General features: G+C 32.2%; 1 long non-coding RNA gene across 1 annotated transcript in view; it reads left to right on the top strand.

Annotated features, from left to right (window-relative positions):
- The first annotated feature begins 2,261 nt into the window (after positions 1 to 2,261).
- Positions 2,262 to 10,497, top strand: part of LOC105531970 — a 155,578-nt gene continuing 147,342 nt past the window's right edge. The window contains exon 1 of the long non-coding RNA XR_001004893.1: positions 2,262 to 2,430. This is a non-coding gene — a long non-coding RNA (uncharacterized LOC105531970). The remainder of the gene's footprint in view (positions 2,431 to 10,497) is intronic.

The following is a 10,497-nucleotide window of genomic DNA, read 5'->3' as shown; positions in this document are numbered from 1 at the left end:
TATAATTTATAAATTTATAAGTTTAAAACTTATAAACTTAACATTTTCAAAATATATGTATTTACCAGGGTTTGGTCATGGGTTTTCATTTTCTTTCTGTCAACTGTGTCTCTCTAAGTAACTATCCAGTCCCACAACTCATACTATCATCTCTAGTGAACGCTCTCCAGGCTTTATGTCTCTTCTTACCTTCACATTTATTTAACTAGTTGTTTATTTCATTTCTCCTGTTGGGTCTCAAAGCATAATTATCTTATCATCCTTGTATTATTCTCCATCCTCCCCCTCCAGTCTTTCTCATATTAATTATCAGTGTCACATTGACTCCGTTGTTTAATCTCGCCTAGGAATTATCATTTATTCTCTTCCTCACAGTACCCACATTCTATCCATCAGCAAATCCTGTTATTTCTTTTCAAAATACTGCTTATTTGCTTTGCTACTACTCTTGCCCAAGATATCTTCCCTTTCTGGGAAAATGCAATAGTCTATTTAATGGTTTGTCTGTTTCAACTTTTTTCCCCCTAATTAGCCATTCTTCACACAGCTGCCAATGTGATCTTTTAAAATTCATGTCATTCCTCTGCTCAAAACCCTCCAATGGCTTCTCATTGCACTTTGAATAAATCAAAGCTCCACACTAGTCTATCCATGATCTAGTCACTGCCTCACTCTCCACTGCCTATCTCTTTTTCCTCACTGATTTTATTCTAACCACACTTGATGTTCTGCATTCCTGGAAAGCACTAAACTTATTTCCATCCTTAGAGTTTTGTGCCTGCTTTCTTCTTTTCTTGGCATTCTCTGCACTCTGATCGTCACATGTCTGGCTTTCTCTTTTCATTGAGGTCTGAGCTCAAGTGACATCTCAGAGAGAATTGCCCTGAGATCTAAATAATTACCTCAGTTCTCTCTATTTTATCTGCTGTATTATATGGTGTTTGGGGTATAGTACTCATCTCTACTTGAATTTATTTTACATGTATATTATTTTTATTTCCTTTAGGCATATACTGTATTAAGAGCAGTGACTTTTTCTACTCTTTTTTATCACTCTATTCCTATCCCCTAGAAGAATAATAGGAACATACTAGGTATTTCTTTTGGAATGGGAGGATAATATGAGAGAGAAAGAGAGAGAGAGAGAGAGAGAGAGAGGTTATGTACAATATAATACTGAAATGATTTACATGTAATCCACATTCATCCTAAACTGGTTTTGGATAAATAGTAATCTATAGGATTCTTGGACAAGAAAAAAATTATTTGGGCAAATGAGTTTGGAAGATCTGTTAGAGATTTATTAAGTTCATTAGCCTGTAAAATATTCTTTAGGGTTTTGCAGTAAAGATCCCTATTTAATGACATTTAATCAAATGATTCATAAAGCTATTTAGTCCTTGAAAATTTTTCTGCCTTTCAACATATATTACAACATTTAGAAATGCTGTTTTAAATTCACTCAGTATTCAATTTAGAAGAGAATTAATGTAACAAGAGGAAAACATACATTATAATTTTCTTCTAGAGTTGTTTAAAATAAAGCCCCCCAAAATAAGACACACACACACACACACACACACACACACACACACACACACACACACACACATATATATATATATATATTTGAGAGTTTTGGGTAAATTAGAAATAACTACATTGACACAAAAGTATGCTAAAGAGAAAATTTGGTATACAGCAGATAAGTAACCAAGTCCAACAATCCATAAAACAATAACAATAGCAAAAAGAAAAAAGACAAAATTGATACTTTTGAGTAGCTCCTGATGGAGAAGAGTAATATTGAGAAACTATTAATAGAAAATAATGCAGTCCAAAAAAATGATAATAATTATAAAACTCCTTTGTTAGACAGTCTCTAAAAGACTGGGGATAACATCAACATGAATATTATGGTTCTAGTCTAGGAAAGTGATGCAAAACCGGAAGTTTCAAGTTAAATTAAGAGAGCAATAAGGAGATTAAATGGAGAGTAATAAATCCATGAAATTTATATTTAACATAGTGTGAAGGAATAGACTTTAAACACTGCTTTTTAAAAAATCTAATTTTCAGATACATAAAATTTTAGCAATATCACTCTAGTGCTTTGAACTTTTATCATTTGACTATACTTTGCTTTACATCAAGAGCAAATACGTATATTTGAAAAGTTTACAATAGCTAGAGAATGTATTATAATTCCCAAATGGAAAAAAATGTATACTTGGATTCCTATATTTCTATATACCTATCCACAGAATCACTGTTATATTTTTAAACCTTATTCCTGGAAGAACTACAGATGTCAGATCAATTTAGAAAGCCAAAGAGTACCTCTGGGAATTAAATGGCAGTAATATAAACAATATTTGGCCAAGCTATCACTGTATGCCTACGATGCCAAAAATCACTGTTACCTGGCAGGTAGGTAACTATTATTTAATGATATGATTGATACTGGTTTCTCCACTGAAAAACTATTAACTCTTTATGCAGTAAAATGAAGCCCAGAGTTTAGATAGAGTATTTCTCTATTTTTATGCCAGTAATAGTGGGCTGGCACTTGTACCAACCACAAAGTGTTTCTCAAGCAAATTATTTGAAAGAAAACTCATATGTGATTTTATAACTCATTTAGAAAGAAAATGGAGAATATGCATTTAAGGAATAGTTTTGGCTACAAATTCTTAATATTCAGGACAATGTTCATACTCTGGACTATTTTACACATCTCTTTCTTTCTAATAGAAGCAGATTGGCCTGATTTTAGTGTTTACTGAAGAACATTTCAATTTTAAATGTTCATTTTGCAAGACAACTAATAAGATAATTAGTGTTGTAAATAATTTCCTCCATATGTTCACAATTCCTGGATCTCTGCTCTCTCAGTTTAAATGCTGGTCTCATGGTTGATGTTACTGTTCATAAAAAAAATAAACTTTGCTTTCATATTTCTTAGAATCTCAAATTGCTCAAATTTGCCCACGTGCCTGGAAATGCAGCATGTGTTTCTAAATTTAGAAGAGTTGGTAATATGTATAATCTCCTTCTCTGGTTGTAAATTGTTGTTCTCTTTATGAATAGTGCTCAATCGACTACGTTATATTTTAGAGTGAGAAAATCAGCTATTTGAAAGTGCTGGAATATTTTTCTATTGATTGATTAATTGATTGATTGACTGATTGATTTTTGAGACAGAGTCTCACTCTGTTGCCCAGGTTGGAGTGCAGTTGTATGATCTCAGCTCACTGCAACCTCCTCGTCCCAGGTTTAAGTGATTATCCTGCCTCAGCCTCCCGAGTAGCTGGGATTACAGGCTCACACCACCATTCCCAGCTAATTCTTATCTTTTTAGTAGAGATGGGATTTCGCCACTTTGGCCAGGCTGGTGTCAAACACTGACCTCAGCCTCCTAAAGTGCTGGGATTACAGGCATGAGCCACCACACCTTGCCAAAATTTTTCTACTTTATCATTAAAAAAACAGTTTGTACTCAAGATATTACTTGAAAATCATAAACAAATTATCCTGAAAAAGGTACCATATCAGTCTACTAATTTTAGTTTTGTAAGTCTCAAATGTAATCAAATAGACTCCTGAATTATATTCATACGTAATGAAAACAACATTAAATTTGACCTGTTTATGTCCATCCTCATCCATGTAGAATGCATGTGGTCAAGTCACTGCTCTTAAATTTAGTTCTTTGATCAATAATGTGAATCTAATAACACGTATCCATGAAATCATATTGTTTATCAAAAAAACAGATAATTATGTCTGTCACCATAATTGTCATTTTCACCAATACCAATTTTCCTTTTTATGATCATCAAATTTAATGCAGCCACGGATGAGTCCAAAACTCCCACACTCACAGACATACAGACACAACTGAACCTACTATTTATGAGGTTAGAAGGTAGAATTAAGAATTAATATACTACCAATTAGCAAATATAATTAAGATTCTTTTAAATCCATACTTGTACCTGACATAATTGTAAAATAGCTTTCTTGGACAAACAGAAGACACAGAAAGTATAGGTTTGGAAAGTGTACATGTTTAATTCAAGAAAAATAATTTATTGTGTAATTTATTGGATGCTTATAGTCTATTTCATGAACAATTGGAAATAAGACAAAAGGTTTTGGACAATTACAAGTAAATTGATGCTTTATATTAAAATTTCAACCCCAAATTAGGTTTTAGATAATATAGTTGCATCAGTTATAGAAACTGACAGAGAAATTAAATTTGCTAATTATAACAACTAGTACAAAATAAATTGCAATTTAAATATACAAAATGTTTTTGATATACAGTAAAGTTTATGCCATTTGTGATGACAATCCAATGAAAAACTAGATTATTAAATAATCCAGAGATTTTCTAACTAAATACACCAGATGCAGGGGTTTCTGTCAGATTCAGTGATCAACATTGTTGAGGGCAAACTTCCAAATCTAGGAGACAAAACAAAAGAAAAAAACACACACATCTGACCAAAAAAAAAAAAAAAAGGCATGTGAGTTCTTTATCATTCTTTATCAGTTCAGTTTTTGCATTTTTATTTTGTGTAAATTTTGCATTGGTTTTGTGTGTGTTTATACATCCTCAGCAAACACATAATATGCTGAAATACAGATAAATTTGAACAGTCAGTGTATATGTCCTTCATTCTTCCTTCCAGCTACTGAGGAAGCAAAGATTTTTTTTTTTTTTTTTCTGAGTATCTCTTTGGAATAGGCATTTGTCCATTTTCAATGGATAAAACTAAAAGTCAGCATTCAGTGTCTCAAAGTCCAGAAGGCAAAGCAGACTCAAAACAATAATTAAAATCTAGTATAATAAGAGCTACTACTACCACTACACACGCACATATAATTACACATGCACACATTATATATAGTGTGGGACAAAGAGAAGTATAATTTCATCTTTGCAATATGGACAAGAAAATCTTCACAGAGAAAAGAATATCACTTGAACTAGGTTTTGAAATCTAACAAGATAATTTCCAAGTACTTTAGGCAAGTGTTTACTCTGGGGAGCAGAAAAATCACATGCAAAGGCAAAGAGGAGGAACATATGATCAGAGATGAATGAAGAAGAACAAGCTAAATGGTTGAAGACAAAAGCAAAGACTAATTAATAAAATACTTTACAATTTTATGTAATGTGTTTGGTATTTAGACTATGGTTAGAAAACACCCCTGATTGAGGAAATTGATACCTTTGGATAACAAAATCTGATTTTCCTTTTTGAAAATTTGTGTGATAGCAGTAGGATTAATGAGTTGAGCGTTTGTAGAGAAGAGACAGGGATTGAACTAGGAGGTTACCACAGATTTTTACAAGATATGATGAAGGCCTACACTAAACCAGTGAGGTAAAGATGAAGAAGAAAATATTCTGAAAAACTTGGTAGGCTATAGTAAGTAAGTGTATGTGAAGTCAGCACAGGGAAGGAGAAGGAAGATCCCCAGATGGCTCTATGATTTCAGATTTGGATAGGATGAATTTTTTAGTCCAAATCAGAAAACTTATGAAAGTGAAAGGAGATTATAAAATAATCAAAACTTTGTAATATTGACATTTATTTATTAATGATTTTGTTGATTTTTATGCTGTTGAACATATAAAAAATCTTTTATTAAAAAACTATTTAAAAAATATTATTTTGTACAAATAAAATTATTTATGTAACAAAAAGGTATACCTGTGTACACCAAAGTGAAGCAAAACATTAAAAATTACTTTTAAAATTAGGTGGAAAGATTATTTTTGATTCATATTCATATGTTTTTGGCAATTAGCCATATCTGTCCCTAAAATCAAGTCACTAAAGAATGTATGTTCAGATGCTCCTCATAGTTTTCTTCATAGTTGCACTTTAAGGCTAATAAATTTGAAATAGTTTATTGATGCTATTGTTTCTATTGTTACAGTTCTACAGGCCAAAAATATATATTTTTAATTGATAAAATTCTTATATATTTTTCCTAAGGTTTCAGTAAGCTCAGGGTTAAGTCTACTAAATTAATTATATTCTTCATTCTATTTTTGTATTGAAATATTGAAAAATTTCAGTCTACACATTTTAACTGGCACTGTCTTTTTGCTTTTATTCAGAATAACTTTCTTCAACAAATACTTTTATGTAACAACACCCATAAAATAAGGTGATCCTATGGTTCTTTTATAAATCTTGACTAATTTAGATGCTGCAAAAACAAAGGGTTCAATTTCATTCTATTTGTGTAAAAAATATTAATTTATTCAATTTCTTAAAAAAGCACCTTTAGAACTTTCTCTCAGAAGACAAGTTATTCTGTAGATCAATTATAGATTTTGAAAAGTAAATTATGGGCCAGCACAGTATCTCACACTTGTAATCCCAATGCTTTGGGAGGCTGAGTAGGGAGGATTGCTTGAGCCAGGAGTTCTTGACTAGCAGGGCAACATAGTGACACCCCACCTCTTCAACAACAACAAACAACCACAAATTAGCTGGGCATGGTGGCACATGCCTATGAGTTCTTGCTAATACAGAGGCTGGGTGGGGAGGGTGGGAGAATCACCTGAGCTTAGAAGTTTGAGGTTACAGTGAGATATGATTGTGCCCCTACACTGTAGCCTGAGTGACAGAGGAAGACCCTGGCTCTAAAAAATAAATGAGTAAATAAATACATAAATAAATTATATACACTGAACTCTCATCATCAAATTTCCTATTTTTGTTTGTTTGTTTCTGTGGATGTTTTAGTCAATTCTGTAGATGTCTGCTATGACAAAAAAATAGACAGTGTCTTAAAAACAATAGAAATGTATTTTTCACAGTTCTAGAAGCTGGGAGTCTGAGATCAGAGTGCCAGCATAATTGGGCTCTGGTGAGGTTACAGACTCTCAACTCATTGAATCCTCACGACAAAAAAAATGCTAGAGAGCTCTCTGAAGTTTATTTTATAAGACACTAACTATTCATGAGGACTTCACCCTCATGACCTAAACACTTCCCCAAGGCCTATATCTTTTCATAACATTGCATTAGGGGTTAGATTTTCAACCTATAAATTCCGGGGGAACATAAGCATTCAGTTCATTACAATAGAGAAAAGTGTTATTCTTTTTTTTTTTTTTTTTTTTCCATTTAACTTCCTCGGAATTTAGTCTATGTATTCCATACATTTCCAATTAATATAAAACATGAATGTCATATTTTTTAAACCTTTAAGTTCAGGGGTAGATGGACAGGTTTTTTACATAGGTAAACTTGTGTCATGGAGGATTGTTGTAAACAGATTATTTTATTACCCGTATATTAAGGCTAGTACCCATTAGTAAGTTTTCCTTATCTTCTCCCTCCTTTCTCCCTCTACCCACGAAATGCAAATCAAAACAACAATAAGATACCATCTCACACCAGTCAGAATGCCTATTATTAAAAAGTCAGAAAATTGCAAATGCTGGTGAGGTTGTGGGGATAAAAGAACACTTTTACACAGTTGGTGGGAGTGTACATTAGTTCAACCATTGTGCAAGACAGCGCAGCAATTCCCCAAAGACCTAAAAACAGAAATACCATTTGACCCAACAATTCCATTACCGAGTAAATACTCAAAGAAGTATAAATTATTCTTTTATAAAGACACATGCATGTGTATGTTCATTGCAACACTATTCACAATAACAAATACATGGAATAAATGAAAATGCCCATCAATGATAGGCTGGATATAGAAAACGTGGTACACATACACCATGGAATACTATTCTATTTCCAGTTTTTAATTTCAATAATTTCAATTTTCTGTGTCAATGTTGACATTTTGGGGTAATTTTATTAGATTTCCAACATAAAAAAGTTTTTTAAAAGTAACTGAGTAAGAACTAGGTATGAGAGGCCTAGAAAAAAATTTAAATAAATGAGTAAATAAATAATAAATTTAGAAAAACCATTCACAACACATTTCAATCCCATAGTAGGACACTTAGATTGGCTTACAAGGTTGTTTAGTAAAGTTTAAACTACTTCTGTAATTTAACTGATGATAAGCAGCAAAGAGAGAAAGTGTAAAGCTTCATTTTAATGTGTATGTGTTTGTGTGTCTGTATAGAAGCTGTAGTATACAGCTTGGTATATTAGGCTGGTAAAATATTACAACTTGTTGTGATTTAATGGAATTAATTCCAAATATATTTATGTTTCATGCATTTCTTAATTCTCTATCGTGACTTTTGATCTGCAAATACATTTTTGTTGTTTTTAACCACAAAATTTGTGATAATTTGTTACAAAAGCAACAGGAAACTAATACACAAGTCAATTATAGGAATGGCATTATATTTTCTTGTTTGTCATCAATGTCTAAATAAATGCCATTAGAAACATAAATTCAGAAAAACATAAAACAGAGTGCAAAAAATAAAATATAAAGCATTTATATTTTTATTTCCCTAAAAGTATATCATTTCAGTCTTCAAGGTTGAAATTCTAACTATTCAGAATAATGTTCAATAATTCTCCCATGTTTTACCATAGAAAAGTTAATTTCTAAAAGTTTGAGTCCATGAGTTACATGAAAATATAATTACTATTGTGCTTAATAAAACTTTGTATTTGAAATAACTGTTGAGACTAATTTGAACCACACATCATTTAACTGTTTGCAAAGTTTTTTTGAAAATAGCCCTACTCCATAAACAGTTGTCCCTATACTGTTTTCATGCACACAAGAAAACCTGAGATTGAAAAAGAAGGAAAATAATTTTGAGTAGTCATTTATTCTAAATGAAAAGTCACATTTCAGTGAAACCTGTTTTCCATGACTATATGAATTAAACCAACATCTATTAATACTGACATGGTTTTCCCTTTAAAAGTACTAATCGTTAAACTCATGCTGATATTTTTTTTCTGAAGATTTATTACCTACTTTTATGGGGTTTGTAATATTTATATGGCCCCACATATGCTAGATGAGAAATATCAAGAAATACTTTGTGCAAGTTTTATGTTCATTGTCAATTGTTATTACTGAATTTTTTATTAAACACCTATTCTTTAGAATTAAATATTTTTGGTTCATTGTTGCTAAAAAGAGTTTATCGCAAAATGACTGGGCAAACAATCAATGAAACAAATTAGTAGTCAATATTCATCATAAATATATGATATCATCTTCAGCCTCTATTTCTTATACATATTTCATGTACATATACTTTCCTACGTTCCATATAGCCCTTACTAAGTGGAGGCTTAGCAATTTGAAACTCACAGGCTATGGGACAAGGCAGACACACCTGGCTGAGACATGTTATTTTTCGTCTTTTTAATAATGACTATTCCAACTGGTGTAAATTTATTTCTCGTTGTAATTTTAATTTGCCTTTATCTGTTGCTTAGCAATGTTGAGCATTTATTTTTATGACTGTGGAACAAATAGGTGTCAATGCACAGGAGATATTTGAAAACACTAATTTGCAGTGCAGGGGAGTTCTGAAATACGGAAATATAAATTTTAAAATTTTCAGCATATGGGCAGTCAATGAAACCACTTGAGATGAAAGATCTGGCAAGGCATTTTCAGCATTAATATTTGTTGAACACGTTATTGGCAGTTTCTAGAGATAGGATGAATCGCATTTGTTTAGACATTGATGATAAACAAGAAAATATAATGTCATTACTGTAATTGACTTGTGTATTAGTTTCTTGTTGCTGCTGTAACAAATTATCACAACTTTGTGGTTCAAAACAACAGAAATGTATTTTGCATGCTCAAAATATTGTCCAAAGTATGTACCACTGGGTTTAAATCAAGATGGCTACATTCTGTCTGGAGGCTCAAAGGGAGATTTTGTTCCTTTCCTCTCTCAACTTCTAATGGCTGCAGACATTCTTTGGCTCAAAGCTGTGTCACTCTCGTCATGGCTTTGGTCATCACATTGCCTTCTTTTTTTCTTCCTCTGCCGTAAAATATCCCTCTACTTCCCTTTTATAAGAATGCATGTGATTCCATTTAGGGTCTACTCTGTTAATCCATGATAATGTCTCCAACTCAAGATCTTTAATGTAATCACATCTATATAACCTTTTGCTGTCAGATAAAATAACATTCACAGGTTCCAGAAATTAGGGCATGGATATCTTTTTGGGGGGATTGGGGAGGTTGGTTATTATCAGTGTACTATGATTTTATCTTTCTAATCTATATCAAGATAGGAATTTTTTATCCTATCTCTATCATCACTCCCTTGAAATGTAGGAATTCAGAGAAATATAAATGTGCTATTTTTTTAAGAGTTGGGATCTCACTATGTTGCCCAGATTAGAGTGCAGTGGCTTTTCACAGGTGTGATCGTAGTGCACTACTGCCTCAAACTGGCAAGTCATCATCCTTCCTCAGCCTCCTGTAGCTGGGATTTCAGGCATGCACCACTGTGCCTGGCTAAACACACTCTTTTGTCAAGTATAAAACTGTGCT

The sequence above is a fragment of the Mandrillus leucophaeus genome, unplaced genomic scaffold, assembly GCF_000951045.1.
Source record: "Mandrillus leucophaeus isolate KB7577 unplaced genomic scaffold, Mleu.le_1.0 Scaffold924, whole genome shotgun sequence".
NCBI lineage: Eukaryota > Metazoa > Chordata > Mammalia > Primates > Cercopithecidae > Mandrillus > Mandrillus leucophaeus.
Note: the sequence above shows the minus strand (reverse complement) of the source record. Positions and strands in the feature narration are given on the sequence as shown.